This window comes from Dipteris shenzhenensis, chromosome 5 (assembly GCF_047967505.1).
Source record: "Dipteris shenzhenensis isolate YYH24624 ecotype China chromosome 5, Dip_SZ_1.0, whole genome shotgun sequence".
Classification (NCBI taxonomy): domain Eukaryota; kingdom Viridiplantae; phylum Streptophyta; class Polypodiopsida; order Gleicheniales; family Dipteridaceae; genus Dipteris; species Dipteris shenzhenensis.
The window spans coordinates 56166815-56186808 of NC_141600.1; the positions used below are offsets into that span (position 1 = coordinate 56166815).

At 40.1% G+C, this 19994-nt stretch overlaps 1 pseudogene; it reads left to right on the top strand.

The window, feature by feature from the left end:
- Positions 1 to 4876, top strand: part of LOC147902226 (uncharacterized) — a 47810-nt pseudogene extending 42934 nt beyond the window's left edge.
- The last annotated feature ends 15118 nt before the right edge of the window (positions 4877 to 19994 follow it).

Genomic DNA, 19994 nt, shown 5'->3' on the forward strand with positions numbered 1-19994 from the left:
AGGCAAATACTTTTTAAAGACACATCTATGTGGAGTGTTAGTGCACGGATTTAAGTTTTTTGCAGACATATGGATTGATTCCTTGCATCTACACGATAGCAATCAAGTTGTAACATCCGTTATGAAGGCAATTCACAATGTACATGCAGAAAAAGGTCACCTACCAGCAACTTTTAGAATACAAGCAGACAATTGCGGACGAGAGAATAAGAATGTACTCTTCTTTGCATTTTGCTCAATGCTAATCGCTCATAGAATCTTCAATGAGATTGAAGTTGGGTTTTTGTTGGTTGGGCACACACATGAGGATATCGATCAGGTATTTAGCACAGTTTCAAGAGAACTAAAACACAAGGACATGGAGACAATGGATGACTTGATAAGAAAATGCGGGAGGCAAGTTGGTGGTCGTAAGGAAGGAACAATATGCTCAATGGTTGAGAGGATGTATGATTGGAAGAGCTTTATTCTACCTTTCATACAAAAAGGTGGTGATGCCCTGATTGGTCATAGCGCTCCACACTATTTTCGATTTTTCTTAAAGGATGAAAAACCAGTGATGCAATGGCAACACTATTCTCTTGATACAAAATGGGAACCTGAAGAACCTTACTCTCTCTTAACTTCAATCCCGAGCAAAGAAATGCATCCAACATGGGCTCCTATAAAAGAATTCAGCGAGAAATCCAAAGGTGAAATAGAAGGCTTAAAAGCTTTTATTGCATACAAAGAGGAAATGCTCCGGAGATTTCCTGATTGGAAGCCCTCTTGGAAGGAACACACTACTGTTGTAGTTAGCAAGACCTACCAATTGATAAAGGACCTTGCAAAAATGTGAGAAGATGATATTAAGGCAGAACGGCCTTTATTTTGGCCAAATGTTGGTAATGACTTGCGTCCAGCATGTGGTCTCTTTGAAAATGAGTTTGAATCGTTGCTCCCACGTCCATATTGTGGACCCAAGAAGAGAGAGTTTATGCCACAAATAGACATAGATGTCCATTGTTTTGTTGCAGTTCGACCATCGGATGATGAACATGAGAACGTGAAGTTTTGAGTTGCAAAAGTAGTTGACGTGAGCATGGATGACCGGGGGAGAGCTACAACATTTACAGCGGTATGGTATGAGCCAAGGGGCAGGAAGGAGAACCAAGATAACAGTACATTGTATAGTAGTTGTTTGAAAAAGGAATGGGTCCCAAACCATGAAGCAATTTCAAGACTTTCCACAGAGACAGTCATAGTATCCTGGAAATCAAGGTCAAAGAAAACAAAGAAGCACATGGGGTATGATGTAGAAGACAAAATAAAATTACCGCAACCAATTATTACGCACATTACAGAGTTCACAAAGATGCTCGCCCAGGAGGAAGTAGAAGGAGATAGCGCAAATGAAGAATGCCCATGATAACACCATTCAAATATCGAGAAAGAGTGAAGGTGGTGGTGGTTGTCAGATGAGAGTGAATGAAGATGGCACCCAAGCGACAAGTGACGACAGAAAGGACATTCTGAACAAGCAAATGTTTGGATCGCTCATTTCTGTGATCATGATAGAAAAGGACATTCAAACAAGCAAATGTTTGGATCGCCCATTTGTACTAAACTCATTGTAAAGGAAAAATTAAATTATTGAAAAGGCCACAGGAGATCCTCTGTACAAAGACTCATCCAGAGCAATATTTGTTGTAAAACTTATGACACGATAATGTAAAATTGCAAGCATAGCTATTGCTATTTTTTGGAGTACAAAAGAGGCTTCCATCATGTCTCATGTGTATATAAACCTTTTAATTTCTTGAATATTCAAGAGTGTTATAGTTTTCTGCATTGAAAGTAAAAAGAGTCTTACAGGTCTCTTATGTATACATTTTTAAAATGTTGTGAATCCTCAATAGCATGGTTTTTCATGGATTTAAACTAATAACTCGGATTTTTTATTTTAAGAATATGATTCTTATAAACAAGAAATACAAATTTAGGATTTAATAGTAGTTTTTGCATTATTTGTACAACATTGTAGAGAGATATTTTGAAATGTCTTATGTGAAAATGATAGTGCCAGAAAGTAAACTTTTGATTCTCGAATGACAGTTTCATAAAGTAAACTTTTTAGTTGGGAAGGATTTTAAGGAATAGTCCAAAAGTAGACATATGAGTCCAAAATTAATGAAATAAGTGTTAGCAGTGGAGTTACTCATGGATCGCATGGGCATTGATCATCACACTTCTAGCATCTATTACCCAGCATCCATGGGTCAAACAGAGCGGACCAATGGCCTCCTTTGTAAAACCATGGGAAAACTGGCCGCAGGGAATAGCAGCCAATGGGATCAGAAGGTCACTGAAGCCGTGTGGGCTTACAACATCACTCATAAAACTTCTACAGGTCACACCCCTTTTGAGTTGGTGTATGGTACTAAGGCAGTTTTACCACTAGAGATAGAGATTCCGGCCTTGAGATTGGCACAGGAACAGAGGATGACAGAAGATGAACATGTAGAGGCCAGATTGGTACAACTTGAGAAGTTAGATGAGACCCGACGCCTTGCACTACATCAAACAGAGATCCAAAAGAATCGACAAAAGGCCCGATTGGATGCTAATATTCGCAAGGGATGGGAAAGACACTTTGCTGAGGGGGATGTTGTGCTATGCTTTGATAATAGATTGGACCATCAAATGGATAAGAAGTTTCTGCCACTGTGGGCTGGTCCATACAAAGTCATCAAAGAACGTAGCAATGGGTCTGTACAAGTTCAGGAGCTGCATGAACCATATGGCAAGAAAGTGATCAACAAGTGTTACCTCAAGCCTTTCTTTGTGCGTGATGGTCCCAGGCATGGAAATGCTGTGCATTCCCTGCCTGGGGGGGGGGAACTGTTATGGATAAAATTGTCTAAGGAAAAAAGCATTAATATGTATGTGTGTTTGTATATGTGGCGATAGTATAATAAAATATGGTGTGCATAGGGCCCAAGGTTGAGGTGGCAGGGCATGACCATGTGCCACCCTTCCATGTAAGAGGACCCATAAGGTGTGTTGTACATAATCCATGATAGTAATATTATAAAATGCAAGGTGGCATGGCTCCTCCATGTGCCACCCCTCGACCTAGGATGCATTAAGTGAGATATGGCTCAAAGTCCATGGGAGAAGCAATATAAAATGGGTGGAGATGGCTATTATATTGAGTTATTCCCTCCATATGAGATAGGCTCATGTGGGGGAGGTATAGAAGGACAAAGAGAGCTAGTTAAATAATGGGGAAAGTAGGATGAGGTGGCAAGATTCCTTGTGCCAACCCTCCACTTGTCCTCCTAGAGGTTTGAACCTATTATAAAATTGGAAAGAGACCAAGGGAGTATCATAGACTTGAGATATGGGGCTTGATTTATGTGGAAAATTGAGGCAAAGGGTTGTCGCACACAATTGAGAATGCGTACCCACCTGGCCCACATGGGAGACTTTTCCACACACACCATGCATGTGGGAGGACACATTAATGTGGAGAGACCCCCTCTTTTGGCTATAAAAGGAAGGGGCTATTCCTTGATGAGACACGCTCATTCTTGTAAAGCCACCTAGCTAGTATTTTGATATTTTCCTCTCATCCCTTCTTTCCAATAAAGTATGGATCACTTCCCTTGATGTCTACATCTCAACATTCCTCCTCCTATCATGTTCATGCTTCTCTTCCCCCTCTCCCTTCCCCCTTGTGTCATAGTCTCCCTTTTCCTTCCCTCCCCTTCTAATTCCTTTTTCACCCCTATGTCATCCCTTCGCCCTCATGCTCTCCTCTTCTCTATGGCCTTTGAGCGTCGCCATACTTAGTCTATAGCCTCTGGTCTCGATTACATTTCCAGCTAAAAACAACCACTATTCTGGCATTTTGATTTACCATCCTCCCTTTCAATAAAGTATGCCCCTCTTTCTTTGATGTCTCTAGCTCCTTATTCCCTCTTACCATGTACATTCCTCTCATCCCCCTCCCCCTTCCCTCTTGTTCCAAATCCTCCTTCTTCATCTCCACCCCTCTTCTCTCCTTTTTTTTCCCCACTCATGCTATCATTTTCTCCCTCTGTCTCCCTATTCCCCATGGCTCTAGATCTCACCATGGTTTGCACTTGATGGCATGTGGTGATTTCTTTTTTGTCAAAAAAAAGTTGGTGTGGTCTACTGGGATCCAAATCTTTGTGGCTTTGTCCCTAGAGGATCCCCTCTCCATCAAAAACCCCTCTTTGACATGTGCAAATCTCATACAAGCCTCCTTGCTCCCCCTTATCACCCTCTTCCAATCCCTTTTTTCTCTCTCTTCTCTCTCCTCACTCTCTCTTCCCACCCCCTGTTGACTCTTTCACTCCTCACTCTACCCCCCTCTTCTCTCTCCATACTCTCTCTCTACCTCCCCTCTCCCCTCTTTCTTTTCTCTCTCTTCCACTCTCTCTCCATAGGATACTCTTTCTCTCTTCCTCCTCACTTCTCTCTCTACCCCTCTATCTCCCATTTCCCTCATACCTCCTCTCACTATCCTCTTCTCACTCTATCACCTTTTGGTCTCTCACTTTCCACTCTCTCCTCACATTCCTCCCTCTACCTCCCTCTGCCCATTCCTACCTACTTTCTTTCCATTCACATCTCTCTCTACCCACTCACCCCTCTCTCTCCTCTTTCTCCACCCCTCTCTCTTTCCTCTCCCTCCACCCATTTAGATCTTTCTCCTCCTTTGGATATTTCTTATGATAAAGAGTTTAAAGGTCTTGATGGATTGTTTGATAATGGAAGCATCGATGAGCTTGAAGTCCTGGTCGTGGGTGCCGATGACAGAGAGATGCGTGCACCTTATTCTCCCCTTGATGGAGCCTTGATGTTGTGAACCTCTTGGAACCTACTGAGATGATATGTGATGAAAGAGATCCTAAGGAGGATGTTATGATGGACATGGAAGAACAATGCAACCTCCTATGGGCTGAACTTGTTAATGAAGAAATCATGGTCCCAGATGAAGTGTCCAGAATTAAGGATGGTGTGAAGGCTGAGACACTGATTGATGCGATTCCTGTTGAGGAGGTTGTGATTGCATTTTGTGATTATTCCACAAGGTGTAATCCCTTGGTGGATGTAGAAAGGAGATTGGACCAGTTCTTACAGGATTCAATGTGGGATGATGATTTCAAAGAAATGATAGATTCTCCTCCATATGGGGGGAGGAGGTGTTGGACGTTTTTCCTTCCCAAACCATGGGGAGTGACCAACTTCTGTGTGTTTTGATGTAGCATATGGGTTTTGTGGCCCTCTTGAGCAGTGAACATTTTGTATTTATCCAGAACATGTGAATATGGCACTAGCACCATGGACTGCTTTTTATCGAGGGGTTGGATCTGTTAAATTCTAGGAGCAACAATGACCACCTCAAAGGAAGATGATCAACAATAGATATATCAAGATTTTCTTTGTTTGTGGTTGCCCCAGGCATGAGGATGCTATGCACCCTATGCCTGGGGGGGAAACTATTATAGGCAAAAAACTTTCCAATGCGAATGGTATAAATACATGTACTTGGACTTTCTCATTAATGTGGGCTAGTCTCATGTGGGGTGGTGATGTATAGTCTAAGATACATTAGTATATTACATATATAAAAATGAACATGTTCATTCTCAAATGTGTGTGTGCTTTCAACTTATGCTATCTTTCCTATGCTTAGAAGCACAAAAATCGTAGCATGCAGTTAACATGCTTCCATGGTCAATCAAATGTGTCACTTTATATCAATTTTATCTAATTAATAGTGACTATACCATATGCCCACATTGCACTAAACAAAGAATATGGCAAAGGTAGTGGATTTTCCTTGGCATATACATAAAGGTTATAAATGAATACGAATAAGAGAAATAAAGGTAGTGGATTTTCCTTGGCATACATAAAGGTTATAAATGAATATGAATAAGATAAATTGGATTATATACCTATAGATCACAACCCATGCAAATTCATCCTCCCTATCTTTCATAGTCTCCCCTCTTCAATTGGCATCTTTGAGAGCATTTCCTAACCAATAAATGCTGCATTTATTAAGTATTTATGATGATTTCAAGGGATAACTCTTATCTTTATTAGTCCTTCACCACACTTTTCTATCCTCCTCTCTTCTAGCTCTATCTTCTTCATATTGTTTCATCCATTTCTCCACGATTGTAAAGACAAAAGGTGTCCACTTTGAGTTCCTTCCCTTGTCCGATGTCTCCTACAACCCATGGATCATTTCTAGAATCCCAAATTCGAGGCATATATTTCATGAGTTGTACAAGAAACTCTGTAATGTAAAACATTGAATCGCTCTTAGCTATTTTATTGATTTCTTACCAAACAGGAAGCACAAATTCACATACATCATTAACCACAAAATCTGGTGATCTTGCACCAACCATCCTTCTACCATGCTACTACCCTCTAGTCTTGCTTTTGTTTTACATACCCTTTCAACACCTTCATAAGTTTTTCAAATCGGGGAAAAACATCCTGCATATGCCGCTTCATCTGCTACCAATTGTGCGAGTAGATGCAATTGGATGTCCATAAAACTTGTTGAAAATTCCTTTTCAAGCAAACATACGACTTTAGTCATCCATCAGTAAGTGATGGAACTAACAATGAGAAGGGAAATTACACATGCACAACAACCCCCTAACATACCTTGCAAATACATGGAGTTTGTTCATGGCATCTGATGCACTTTTAGTATTGCATCCCCACAAAGCAAGTCAAAGTACATACTTTAGTAACAATAATTGTAAGAAAATTTGAAACAAGAGATAAATTTTTTTTTGAAATTGAGTGGAAATAATATTACATGTATTGCCTATGGGTCTTTCTGCCCTCGAGGGGAATATGTCCTCATCCCTAAACTATTGCAACCTAATAGGAGTGGCTTTAGAGAGACTTAATGGGTTGATATGTGATATTATTTTTCACCCCCTTAGGCAACCTTATCGTTGAGTTTGTCTCTAGATAGGCTTAATTGACTGGAGTGTAGTTTGAGTGTACTCAGACCCCCTAATATTGCAATGAGTGTAGTGTGAGTGTACTACTCCTAATACTACGATGGGTTGGTAGCTAAAGTTCAAACTCTCATTAATGATATCGTAGGTGAGGTGGCTTAGATCCCTCTCTATGATACTGAACTCGAGGGCTATTTCTTAGCTTTAAGTGCCCATATCTCACCAAAATGGGTATCCTAATGACTACTCCTCCCCCTCCAATGGGTTTTCTCTATACTCCCTCCCCTCATTTGCTTGAGTATCCCAACCCCTGCTACCAAAAAGTTCTCATCCAGTTGCTTTCTTCTTTCCCATAACCTCTCCTCTCCCCATGGGACCCTCTCTAAACTTCCCAACCCCTCCCACCAAAAAGCTCTCATCCAGTTGCTTTCTTCTTTTCCATAACCTGTCTTCTCCTCTCCCCATAGGCTCCTCTCTGAACTTCCTCAATTTTCTCACTCCTCCATCATTCTTCTTCCCCCATCCCCCCTACTTTCTCTTATTTGATCTTGTTCCCTACTTCTTTCTTTTCCATGTCCCTCCCTTCACACCAACTTCCCTTTTTTTTTTCCCCTCCCATGTCACTCTCATGTCACTACTCATGTATGATGGCATCCACATCGGGCATCCTATGGTAAATAGCATCACCTCCTCCTCATGTCCAATTTGTGTTGTGCGCCCTTCCACTCAAGTGATATCACTTGTGTTCTAACCCCACCATGATGTTTCCAGCTGCATTCTTGATCCATGGTTTCCATTATATGGTTCAAAAGCTTGTGTTTCCTTGTGTCTCCATTAGCACCTTTCTGTAAGGCTAGCTGCATACGTATGAGTAGATATTGGGTTGGTGATTTGGGAAGCTCTTTGCGCATCCATGGTATCTATAATTATTGGTCATTCTTGATACTTAGAATCACTCATAAAAGTCATAGGTATCAATTTGCATGTTTCTATCTAGTTCCTTAACTCTATGTTTGGTATATGATCTGTTACAAAGCTAACAACAAATGCAATCATGTATATATTGATTTTTTCTTAAATTTGGTGCAGTGTTGTATAATATAATTGAATTTTGTACCCCATATTTGTGGGCCCCTTAAGTCTAACTTGTATCTGCCAATGTAGATCCATGTTGTTTGAAAGGATTTGTGCATGATACTCTCTGGCATCATGATCTATTTGTTAATATTGGTATGATTTCTTGCTCCTAAGTTTTTTTAAATGCATTTGGGTATGAACCATGTAATATTTTCACTATCATGGTGTGGTAAAATATTCCTGTCACTCATCTTGTTGAAAGGGGTTGGTCCCATGACAATGTAGTGATCTAGGCATACCATTCTTCTAAGTCCATTAGTATAATATTTCTTGCAACCAATTGAACTCACATAAACCATATTAGCATTTGAACAAAAACATAATTGTATCTTCAAATTACCACAAAGTGGTCCCACTTTCATTTGATCCATCTCATGTGTGATGACCCCTAATTTGTGCAATCACATACCAAGTCCTAACGATAACTCTATGCTAGTGTATGTCATTGTAATGTGTCTTGCAAAAATCAATGGGCTCTTAGATATAGCATAGGATCTCTTTGCTCAACATGCTTGTCTATTTAAGTATGTCTTCTGAAATGTGAGGGATGGTTAGAGGTATGCTTAAGGTAACTTGCAAATGGTTTTCTCCTACCTTTCTTGGAATAGCCCTCAAATACAACATCTATTATATCCTAATCCTAACTGCTCTATGTGCTTCTTTTAAGTGTAGCAATATTATAGTTGGTCTCGTTGGCATAAATTTGAGTGAGGTCTCTCTTTTTGAGGCATTACCATGGATGTATGGTATGTTCCTTAATCCTACTTGCAATTTGGTATACTTAACTTCAAGAGAAAGAAGAGAGCTTGTATTCCAATGTGAACATACAAGTCAATGATGTTTTTATCAAAGGTATACTTATATATTAATATGAAATCTTGGCAAAATTTTGCTAGAATATTTTTTTTAGTTTCACAATATTGATAAAATATAGTACATTTTTGTATATTTTCTTTTGAATTTTGAAGTAAAAGATGTAAATCTTGGGGAATGTTTCAAACATTTATTTTTATTAGGGCATACAAACTTTCGAGATCAATATAAAAGTTTCACCTTTTAACGAAACTGACATGTAAAAATCATCCATGATACAAGTGAAGAGTAAAGTCAACCATTTGGCCTTTTATACATGCCACCTTTTGGAAGGAGGGCAAAACATATTATCTCTCTACCATTCTCTTTCTTAATTCTTTACTATCATCTTTGGCCCATCAGGCTCCAAGGCACAATACTAGATCTACACACTTTCCACTATCCATCAAATGACATTGTCAATCAATGTGGCTAACATGCCCCTTCCTATTCTTGAGATCCAATCCCATGTATCATGCAAAGGTCATGGCAGTTGGGGTGTTGTCGCGATGACATTCCATGTTGCACTTTTTTGAACTTTTCCTATATGCATTACTTCATAGGTCTTAATTGAATCCTAGGTTGTGAACTTGTTGCTAGTAGGATTGATACTTTGGCTAGTGATGTGTTGCTTCCAATAATGGATTTTTTATGGCATGAGCGATTGCAATTGCAAGACTTGGGTGGATGGATTCGAACTAAGTACTTATGACCTTTTAGAGAAAGAAACAAACAAAGAAGATTTTAAGGCATAAGTTAGTAGGAAGAATAGTTGTTAGGGGTTGCTATAATATCTGAATGGTCTAGTGTTAGCAGAGTAAGTACTAGTGTATTATCATGATCCTCTTTAAGTCCCATATATGATTTGAGTGGGGCTCATATTGGATTCTCATCACACTATGTATTGACATGCGATGTTTAGATATTCATAGTTGTGCATGACATGTTATCTTGCTTTTTTGCATAGGGTTTTCTTTCATTGAGTCTTTTGCCTTGAAGTTCACAAGAACATTGTCTAGACCCATTTTGATGTCATCAATTTGACCATGACATCATCTCATCCTTGGGAGCTATTGGTATAGAACTCATTGTTGTTTGGTTGATGGATAAGGTCCTTGCAACACTGGTTGTTCATATACCTTGACTTGCCCTAGATCTTGATGATGTAATTAGGGCTACATACCTTGTTGATAGCTAGGAGGAGTATATGTTGACTCTGTTATTTGGATACTCATCATAGTTTAGCAATTGTTGGAAAGAGGTGTCATCTAGACATTGATGGGGACCTTTAGTTTTTGCTAAGGAGTTTTCTTTTGATGGTAGAAGCAACATTTTTTTAAAGGTCTCTAGTGTCTTCTATCATAGCTGGTTCTTGTTAGCTCTATCCAAGAGTACTACCTACCTCCTTAGTACCAATGGACTTATCAATTATAGGCTCAAGTTCATTAGGTAGTACCACTCTTATGGTGTAAAAAGGTGTTGGCAATAGGTAAATCATTTTCAAGGTGCATAATCCGAGTTCCTTCAGCATTTGGAAAATTTATTGTGGCTAGTGCGGTAAATGTGTTCAAGGCTTACAAGGAAGAGGAGAATGGGAAGAGTATCAAAGATTCTTGGTGTGCTCCTTTACCCAAATTAGAAGACTCACTAAATTGGATACATGATCTTGACCTATTGGTGGTGTCAAATTTAGCTACGAATAGATTTCTAGACATAGGGTCAGCCTTCCAAGTTTGGAGATCAACCCTCATGACTTGCGAGCATCATTTTGTAGGTAAATAGTATTAGAGTACTACTCATGGACCAATCTTTCCATATGCAAGAAAGGTCTCCTATGGGGCTGGTATAAGAAAGGTATGATTTTATATGAAATTGGGTTGGTTGTGGATGTCCATAAAAACAAAGCATACCGAAAATATGAGGCCAAAAGTTTTGTTGGTTGTGGAGGTCCATAACAACAAAACATACCCAAAATATGAGGCCAAAGGTTTTGATTTTAGTGTCCTTTAGTGCCCCCACTGCTTGAGGCTCCATAAGCCAATTTTACTATGAAAGAGGTACTTGTAAGAAAACAATATAACGTCTATGCTCAACAGATAACATGATCTCATATGAAAGAGAGAAAAGGTGGATTTTACATCCATCTGAAACACAGGCCAACTTCCCTTGGCAGCTAAAGCCAAAACATTGTGAATTCGCCTCTTCACTGTAGCCCAAGAAAATACACTTCTGGCTCTTTGGTTCCCATTTGGTCCTGTTAGCATAAGGGACATGCACAAAACAGTCACATCCAAAAACTCTGAAATGTGCAGCTAATGGTTTCTTACCAGAAAAGGCCTACAGTGGAGCCATCCCATTCACAGCTTTTGTGTAGCTACGATTCAGGATGTAAATTGCCGTGTTACATGCTTCAGCCCAAAAAGTCTTTGGCAAATCTTTCCCTTTCATCATACTTCGACCCATTTTGCAGATGACGCGCATCTTGCGCTTTGCTACGCCATTTTTCTATGATGTATGTGGCATGGGTTTCTACCTCTTGATTCTGTGACTTTTGCAGTAACTTTTGAATTCAATTGATGTGAACTCTCCACCTCTGTCTGATCTCAACTTCTTCACATTCTTCCCCGTTTCTTTCTCGACCATTACATGCCATTCCTTGAACTTACTAAAAGCCTCGTCTTTAGTCTTCAGGAAGTATATCCATATCCTTCTATTGTAGTCATCAATCAGCATTATGAAGTAGTAGCTGGAACCACCCAAAGCTTCCATCTCCATCTTTTTGCAGAGGTCCATGTGAACGAGCTCTAGAGGAGCCTTTGCCCTACTGGCCTCTTTAGGAAAGGGATTCCAATGCTGCTTGCCCATCATGCAAGCTTCACATACATCGGGCAGATCTGCAATTTCTGGTAGGTCTGCAATCATTCCACTTTTATGCATCTCCTTCAAAGAACTAAGGTTATGATGACCAAACCTCTCATGCCACAGCTTAGTGTTCTTCACATCTGCTCGAGCACTGAAAGCTGAGAGTTCGTAGATGTTGTTGCGTTGTGTACCTTTACCAATGACCTTCCCTTGAAGATCCAAAATGTGTGCACCATTCTTATCGAAGTGAACTTTGAGGTCTCGATTCGTGATCGCAGAAATGGACAACAAGTTCCTCTTATTATCTGGCACATAAAGAACATCGGACAACTGTTTTACAACTCCATCTGACTTGAGATCAATCGTACCTTTTGCATTTCGCATCATTGCTGACTGCTACCAGGATGTCATTCCCTACCAGCTGTAGAGAGGTATACCAATCCTTTCGACTAGTCATGTGGCACAATGCACCATTGTCAATGATCCACGGTTCATCCGCAGGTACATGAACTACCTCCATGCAAATCTTCTCAATTGCTACGAACAATTCTACTAGTATTGCCTGCGCGCAATTGCTAGACTCTTTCTTTACTTTGTTCTTCTCATCTGCAATCTTCTTTCAGCACTCATTCTACTTGTGCCCTGCCTTGTTGCAATAGAAGCACTTGATCTTCTTCTTTCTCTTTTTATCATCAAAAGAAGATGGGTTACCAGAGTCCTTACCCTTACCTTTCTTTGATCCAGCATAGAAAGCCGAATCTTCTCCAGTCCTCATCTTTTGACGCATCTCCTCCTCTAGCATTACGCTGAAATCCTCAAAATTGAGGGGTGGATTTCTGTTGTACATATTCAACGCTGTAACAAGACCATGGTACTTTGGTGGGAGAATCCATATGCACCTCCGTGCTAGATTCTCGCTGGTGATGGTGATACCAATCGCAGTCATCTGATCACACAGATTCTTCACTCTGGTGATGAACTTCTCTGTCGCTTCAGAATCAGACAGTTTCTCATTCACGAGTTCAGTCTCTAGATTCTGAATCCGCGTTTGATTCATGGTCTCGTATTGATTCTTCAAGACCATCCATGCCTCCTCCGTTGTGGTGACATGTTGAATTAACGCCATGACAGAATCACTTACACTGTAGATAATAGAACACAGCGCATCTGCACTTCTTCTTGTCCATGCGAGAATCTCATCCATAGTTGGTACTATCTGTTCTGCTTTATTGCCCAGATTCAGTCTCGGAACTGGCTTCAGGCCCACCCCAGTAGTAGTATCCCAAAGCTCATATGCGCTTAGGATGGTCATCTTGAACTTCCAGAGTGGATAGTTAGAGCCGTCCAACTTTCCACTTTCGTCGAATGGTGGGATTCGCAGTCTTGCGGGCTGGGCCATCTCTCACAATGTGCTCGTAAACAGAAACACACTACCAAATCTTCTTGCTAGAGTCCAGAGAGTTATTGCATGTAAGAAAACAATACGTTTGTGCTCAACAGATAACAGGATCTTGTACGCAAGAGAGAAAAGCAGATAGCTTGGAGAATAAAAAAATTGATTACTGTAAAACTTATACAATAGATGGCACTGCCTCCAAACCATGCGCTCCTGTGAAAGAAGCTTTGATGGCGAGCTGGAAATAGTAGAAGATGGAGGCTAGATGCTAAGCAATCAGGGTTGTTGTAGCCAGTGATGAAATGGACTTCACGAGCTTTCTCTTATATAGCCACCAGTCGTAGTCAGTTAGACCCAATTGGGTGACTGACCCAGTCCGCCCAAAACGGTCAACTAAGGGTCGGTCCCGAAATAGGCCACCAACCACAGGATAGAACCGGTGTGCAAAATAGAGCAACAACCAACGGTCTCCGTTCGGCCCAGAGCCATCTAGGACCATCTAAGGCTCCAAACGGGCCCTGCAACTCGAGAGTGGGCTACCTCGGGAAATGCTCTGCCTACCCTGAGTGCGGTCAGTCATGGGATGCCTTCCCGCACTTACATGTAGCCTAGTTGGTGGTGTGCCAACTCTATCTGAAGCCGTCTAGCCATCAGGCCACACATGGCCCCCATTTGGTGTCCAAACTAGGACCTACTGGATAACTGAGCTACTCAAATGCCTTCTCCTCATATGGGGGGCTTACAAGTAGAGTTAGCTAGTTCCCACATAATTACACGAGTGGAGCATTGATATCTAACAGTACTATCCATGTGGTATTTTCTCCACTTTGCCCAATAGTTTTTGGTGATGATGGTAACAACAGCTCCTCCATCCAAGATTTTTGTTACTTGTTTATCATGGTAGGATATGTTGTATGTGGAGTTTGATCCTTTTTTAGACATGCTTTGGACCCAAGTGTGTTCATACCACTCTAATAAAGGGGGGTGTAGGGGGGGTAATCGCCCCCCTACTACAATTGTCAAGGGGTTTCAAGGGAGGCTGGTGATTGTTATTCAGGCCCCCCTTGGTTAGGGTTCAAGAGTAACGCCCTCAAATACAAAAATACGTAAAAATTGGCACATGAGCTCTGTGGTTGAAATTGTAAAGTAAGGGTGTGGCTCAGATATCATGAGAGTAACATATTTACTACTTGAATCTTATATCTTCTTGCGGGTTGGATAAGAAAAACAAACGAGTGATGGTTTCTCCATGGACGTAGCTGACACTGGGTACGTATCTCAATTTTTCTCTTTCTCTTCCATTCTATGCACTTTTTGTATTGTGTATTTTATGCATTATTCTTCTCGCATTGTTGCTCCATTATCATGTTTCTCATAGCAGGATATGGGTAGCACTATAATTGTACATAACTGTCTAAGTACTCACCCAATTTGTTGGTCGGTACCTTTGGAAAGTAGAAGGGGTAGTTTTGGGATTCGACCATCTTAGGATCATGGGCCCAAGAGCTGTACTATCTACTTATTCATCCAATTCGTGAGGTCTCTCCATAGAGTAGGATTACCCTGTAATAGTGAAACAATGAGGCATCTTTACTTGGGCAAGGATTTATAGGCTTGGTTGACTGTCTGGCACCTTGGATAGATTGGTTGAAGAGCATGAGTTAATTTCCTCTTCCACTCTTTCAGGAACTTATTGTGCAAGGATTTAGAGGCTTGGTTGATTGCATGGGGCCTTGGTTAGATTGTATCAACCACCTTGCTTGCCTTGAGCCTTTGCTTAAACTTTTCTGGGCAGTCGTGCACCAAGTTTTGCACCTTGATGAGGCGTTGTTCATCTACAAGTATTCGTCATGATCCCTGGGCATTGTGGCTCTATCCTAATAGGGGTTTTAGCAATTCCTCGAGTCATTTGGTAGGAGGATGGATTAGGCCTCCATTTGAAGGAGTACCACTCAAAGAAGGTGTTGTGGCTATTGTGGCAGTGTCTTCATTAGACCCATCCTGGATGATTACCTTATCATGGCACTTTCCAATCTTAGTGCCCATCATTCGCCGCTCTCCCTTTCAGCTGTTGGCTCAGCTAAATTAGTAGGTTGGTAGCCAACTCATCTATGTTCATGCCTTTAGTGGTCATGGCTACCTCTTTGGCTTCACTTGAACTTGTGGCCTTCACATTTTATAACATCTCAAATGAGGTGGATAAATACTTCTCCCCTTTATACTTTTTCATCATATTATCATCTAAACGTATTGAAGTCTTATTGCACAACTCAAATAACATGGGATTCACTTTGCTAATAGGTAATCGTGAAGCTTAGACTCCCATAACCCTATCATGAAGCATGGTAGCAGTTGTGCATCAGTCATTCTCTCATGAGGTTCACATTTGGAGTTCAAGTGCTTTATCTTGGTGGTAATATAATCATGGAGCGATTTTGTCTCCTTCTGCTTAAACTCATACAATTGGTTAATCGAGCTCTGCTTGGGTCCACTCTAAGAAAATCCCACTATAAACACTTTACAAAGTGTATCCCAATTGATTTTCTCTTCTGGATTTAGAGCTTTAAACCACTCTCCAGCCTTACCATCTAGGCCCAACCTAAAGGCATTAACTTTATTTAGTTCAAAGTTCCTCATCAATATCCCCAAATTTTTGACAAATCTATTCAAACCTTTCCACATGATACTTCATCAAGGAATTAAGCGATTAGTTTGGAGGTCATGACTGGTTTAGTCCTTAAGGGATTAGTCTCCCTTCCTGTAAATGTTGGTGGCATGTCCACCCTTCCTAGTGCTTGCACTAGGATGGTCATTGCCTCATTGGTAAAGTATAATTTATGGAATAAGTGGAACTTGAGGATATGGTGACCCTGATTGATATTTTGGTGGCCTCAGTGGAGGGTTCCATGTATTTGGTGGGGCTGTACAAATGTAGTATTGGAGGACTCTGACCCACTAGGAATTTGCATTGTGACTTGGGGTGGGTTGGGCCTAATAGGTTGGGCTAGAGGTCCTCTAAGAGGTGGCAACCTATAAGGGGTGGTCATTGGGTATGGCATACGTCCCATGTACTACGGCCAAGTAGGAAATAATGAAACTTTGGATGTGGGGGGTTTTATTTGTGGACCTTCTGGATTACTCCATGTCCACTTTGCTCTAGCATTTGAAACTCTTAAGGTAATGGGAGAAATTCACCCCAATCTGATTTTCATCAAAGAATGGATATGGTGGCCATTAATTTCTAGTAGATAGAGTGGGATTTGGTTTCCTAATTATTTCTTCAAAGACCCATGGTTGGGTTGATACCTAAAGTTCTACCAACATCCTATTCTACCTAGAAAATGGATTTAACATGTATGACAATTGAGTTAGCCCATCATGTTGGAAAAGGTGTCCCTTTAACATTGGATGGTTCTCCCATGTCTCCATCCAAGCTCATGGATTCTTCTAAGCTGGACAAGTAACCTTGCAACGTTTCATGCAAGGCATAAGAATTGATTTTTTAACTTGCTAAACTTCAGGATGCAAAGCGAGGTGTGTAGGTTGACAAGAGAGTATTTGAGGTACTATCCTCATAATACTCCTAGGAATCTTCTTGATATCAAGTGCATGTGTTTCCCAACATAAGGCTCTAATTCTAGGTTGATTCTACCTCAACAAGGGGTCAAGGGGGGCGAGCCCCTTGTGGCTTGAAGGGTCAAGGATCTGGATCAACTAGCCAACTTCCAATTCAAGGGATAATTCAACATGGTAATAAATTAAGGCTAATTGAGTATTGTGGCTAATTTAGTGTTGAATTTTACTTTAGTTATTTCAATGCGCACTGAATTAAGGCTATTTTGGTGGGCATTGGATTAGGTTATGCATGCCACTAACTAATGGTGCACATGCACATAATCCCTAGCCCCACATCCCATCTGTAAACTTTGTCCTCTATTTCACCCTTTATTCTCCCAACTTGTTTCAATAATCTGCTACCTTTAATTTCAATGCACAATCTAACCTTTGGCTTAGCATAGTCTTGTTTGGTAGCATAAATCAAAATGGGAAGTATAGCTATTCCTAGTTAAAGTTACAGATAATTTCTTCAATTGGAGTCATTACACATGTAAAATTTGTTAAAAGATAGAGGCAGCCTATAAATATTGTCAATCCTATCTCCATTGGCTCTTCATAATGTACTTGAAAAAGTTCATTGTCCCTTCTTCATTTACATGGAGCTAGGGCACGATAAGCTTTATTTGTAATTTGTGTTTGCAGATCATGCTGCATGGTAGTTGGAAAATAATAAAACAAAACAATTTGACTTTGTCAACATGTCTTTTCATAGGGTGTGGGTGTGGTTGAGTTGATGATTGTATTTTTTCCATGAAAAGTGGCATCATCCTCATTTCCCTATTTATATATGCTCTTTCATCCAGTACAAACTTATTGTCTCCAATCCTTTTGGTCTCAGCTTTTTTAAATGAATGTTTTCTATGTCATATTAATTCGACTCTCATGGCCTGAATGTTTCTAGAATGCAAATTATGCAACAATGGTTGCAGATCCGATAAACATTATAGGCTAACATTCAATTAAAAGACTACAATGGACCTTAATAAGGGCCAATCAAGATCAAATTCTCTCCAATACTTAGGGTACAAAAGCAATGCTTGAATGCTTAAGAATCACAACATTCCGAAGCGATACATTAACACTCCAAAAATAGCAACCCGCAATGTTAGAATCAAACTATGGTCCAAGGGAATTGATAACAAAACAAACATGTACTTCATGAATCAATGAATTAGGAGTCAAAACCACCACTCGGGATAAAGAAAGCCCAATGTGTTATAGTCAAGTTGAGGTTCAAGAATGCTATAATCCTTCAAAGGAAACTCTACACACACACACACACACACATATACACATGATGCATATCAATTGTTTTGTCAGCCTACTCCGTGCCACATGTTGGAAGTTTGCTCTTTGCAACAACGACGGTTTCTTGTAGTTTGCTCCTCTATTATAGGCTTGCTTTGTCAAACCTTCTTTGATTACCTATGTTGTTAAATAGTTTTAAATTAAAGCTATCATCTATCAAAGGTTTAATTTTATCAATTCATAATAACTCTCCTTCTTATGGACATAATCCAAAGTCTCATGTGATTGTTTTGTTCCTTCCCATAAACTCTCCTCTCCCCATTGCCACCTCTCTAAGATTTGTTAGTCTGCTCACTCATCACTCATCATTATTGCCCACATCACCCTAGCTTCTCTTACTAGCTCTCATTCCTTTCTTCCCTCTTTCCAATATCCCTCCCCTCACCCATACTTCCCTTCCTTTTTCCCTGCCAACATCACTACTTGTCTATGATGGCATCCCTATGGCAAATGACATCTACTCCTCCTCATGACCGGTCACAACCATACAAGCCCTTCCACTCAAGTGAGACCATTTGTATTCTCCCCCCATGAATATGTTGTAGGTTCATTTTTGACCCATGTTTTCCATTATATAGGTTCTTGGTTGTGTTTCCTTGCTTCTTCATTAGTACCTTTTCATAAGAATAGGTTCATAGAGTAGGTACTAGGTTGGTGATTTGGAAAGCTCTCTGTATATCCATGGTATCCGTAATGGTTTGATCATGCTTGATCCATGGCATCACTCATATAGATCATAGTTATTGATCCTCCTATTTCTATCCGATTGGCTAACTATGTGTTTGGTCTACGATTTCATACCAAGCTAACAACGAATGTCATTGCTTGCATGTTAATTTTCTTTGAAATTTGATTTGGTGTTATATAATTTTCTTGAAGGTCATAGCCCATCCTTCTAGGCCCCCATGAATTTAAGTTGTATTTTGTCAGTGTGGATCCATTCCTCTAAAAGGATTTGTGCATGATACTCTCTAGAATCATGATTTGTTACTTATTTTGGATCCGATTACCTTGCCTTAGGTTGGTCAAAATGCATTTGGGTATGACCCATGTTAAATATCTATGCTATCAAGGTGCAATACAAGATCTTTCTTATATTAGTGCCCTTATTAAATATCTATTCTATTGAGATGTGATACAAGATCTTATATTAATACACTCATCGTGTCGAAATGGGTTGATACCATGATGACCACACTGATCTGGGCATACTATTCCAAGGAAATTACTTAATCCTCCTTGCAACCAATCAAACTAATATTGGGCATACTAACATTTGGAGGAAACCCTAACTATGTCTTTGCATTACCACAAAATTCCACTTTCATTATATTAGTTTCATGTGTGTGAACGCCTTATCTCTATTGTCACCTATTAGGTTCTAGCAAAACCTCCACCAAAATGGTGAAGTCAAATACACAAATTGTATTTTTTGCCTTCAAGAATGAAATGTTCTTTAAGATGTACATAACCGCACCCTCGTCATTGAATTCTTGCACAACCTGAGTCAATGTGGGTTTTCTCTCATTGACGAATGACAGCTACAAAAAAAAATTCAATAAGAGAAAAAGTATACTTGATTGTAAAGAAAAGGAAAAACTATTGAGATTAACTCACATCAGCTCGGTCTTCATCTCTTGGTCCATCAGCAACAATAATCTGGTCGGCTATCCCCTCTTCATTTTCTCCCTTGATTTTCACAATTGCAATTGTGCCCATCACATTTGAAATACCCAACTTGCCAAATTTTATATTCTCTACTTCCCAGGAGACATATGTGCATAGAGTACATAAAGGTTTCCTTCAAATGGTTCACC